At 38.9% G+C, this 2,096-nt stretch overlaps 1 non-coding gene across 1 annotated transcript; it reads left to right on the top strand.

The window, feature by feature from the left end:
* The first annotated feature begins 1,159 nt into the window (after positions 1–1,159).
* LOC145349579 (U1 spliceosomal RNA) lies at positions 1,160–1,321 on the top strand. Its single transcript, XR_013888102.1, has one exon. It is a non-coding gene; the product is annotated as a U1 spliceosomal RNA (small nuclear RNA).
* Positions 1,322–2,096: the final 775 nt, after the last annotated feature.

Genomic DNA, 2,096 nt, shown 5'->3' with positions numbered 1-2,096 from the left:
AGGGAAGGCAAATGGAAAGTTAGCTTTTATTTCAAGGCGGCTGGAGTGCATTGCTCTAGCTCCCTAGATTACTAGTCCAGTGACAATACCTCGAAACCACTGCCTCCTCACATACAACAACCATTGGTTCTTCTGTGATTTTGATCACTAAGATCAAGACAGTTATTTCTGCATGGATGTAAAACTGATGTTTCACTTACAGGTAGAGACAACTGCTTATGGCCCTTGTTTAGTGGTAAAGGTGTGATCATGGGACAGATAAATCTATCAAGTTGTCAGAATGCATCTTGGTCTCTGGAGAAAATGTGACTTTCTTTGCACTTTCCTATTATGACAATTTGAAATTGTGATATTTCTTTAAATATTCTATGAATAGACTATGGTCTGCAAAAAAAAAGTTGTATATTTTCTATATTGCAGTTAGAGTCCGATTCCACCTCATATCCCATCCCTTTCATGACCATCCTGGAACCTCCAATAGCCCCTATCCTCCCTCACCCTCCCTCCCCATTAATGTTAACCTGAATTTCCTCAATAACCTTTTCAGATTCTCCTCAATAACTTCCTCATGGTCCTAAAAACTTTCCCTTGAGACAATAATCAACATCTTTAGTTCTCTCTCTCGCTCCCGGTTTCTAAAAAGTTAAATCATTTTTTCCTGAACAAAGTTAGGCACAAAAACACTTTTCATTTTGGAACACAGTCCCGAGGTTGGAAGGTTCTTTAATGAGTGCTTAACCATTTCTCCCCTCACATTGTCTGTACCTTTAAGACTTGATTACCTGCAAAGACTCGTATTCCAACCATTATTTTGTAAATTGAGTTTGCGAGCAGTGCTCTGAAAGTTGTGGCTTGTGCTATCAAATAAACCTGTTGGACTTTAACCTGGTGTTGTGAGATTTCTTACTGTGCTTACCAAAGTCCAACGCCACATCATTGTACTTCATTTCCTTTTAAGGGCAATATGCAAATAGATATGGGGCATCTTACCTTTGTTTTTCTTGATTGGGGGGATCATTCCAACATTTATCAGAATAATATAGAAGAATTGATACAGATAATCTTAGACTAAGCAACAATTTGGCATTTGAATTTCAGTAAGTATAACTGTAAGATGTAATGTTTGGTGTCGGATGGCTGTGTCTGACAATTTTTAGACATACTTATCTAATAGGAGTGAAAATATGAACATGCAGGTAGTTTGCCTATGATGAGGCTATCCCATTACTCTTTGGGTGTGCTGATGCCTGTGATGTCCCTAAATGTGGGATACTGGACTGTAAAATTTGTGGCAGTAGGAGGTTGTTTGTACTCTCTCCTGATTTATATCAACACTAAATACTGTTCTGTTTATTTCTTAAGAGGGTGCTTCTTTGTGTGAATTGCTTTCTGCATGGATTGGTTTAATACTGCAATAAATAAATTTGGTTCCGAACATTACAATACTCAACGTTTTCCTTCTTTGTCATCCGTCCTTTGTCATTTTCATTCATATTGCCGTCTTACTGCAGATGATTTCCTCTATCCTTGTATGATATAGTTTTCATCATAAACTAGACACACACGTTTTGAGAAGACCTTTTTGATCTTTTAAAATTTATTCATAAAATAAATGATCCCCCATTGCAGCAGTCTGCTGCTTCTAAACTGACTTCCAGCTTTTAACACTGTGTCCTCTATCAGGGGAACTTAGACTACAGAGAGCCTGGATATACCACTAACTCTGGAGGAGTTGACTGAGGCCCTTGTATCTTCCAAGAAGAGTAAAACTCCTGGAAGCGATGTTGTTTTTGGCTTCGTGGGACTGGATCAACCCGGGGCTTGTTGGAAATATATCATAGTATTCTCCTGGTCGGGCGCATGACAGAATCCATCTCATCAACAAGCGGAAAGGGAAGAGATTAAAAAGTGGCAACCGATTTCACTGCTGAATATAGATTATAAAATTCTGTTCAATGTCATCAATTGTTCAGGTACATTCTGGAGTCAGCGATTCACCCTGATCAGACCTGCTGTGTTCCCACAGGAAGATCTCTGACGGCCTTGCGTTAACACAGTAAAAAGTCTGACAACACCAGGTTTTAGTCCAACCTATT

Source organism: Carcharhinus amblyrhynchos, chromosome 10 (genome assembly GCF_965287045.1).
Source record: "Carcharhinus amblyrhynchos chromosome 10, sCarAmb.v2.hapA, whole genome shotgun sequence".
Classification (NCBI taxonomy): Eukaryota; Metazoa; Chordata; class Chondrichthyes; order Carcharhiniformes; family Carcharhinidae; genus Carcharhinus; species Carcharhinus amblyrhynchos.
This window is presented reverse-complemented; position numbering and strand designations above follow the sequence as displayed.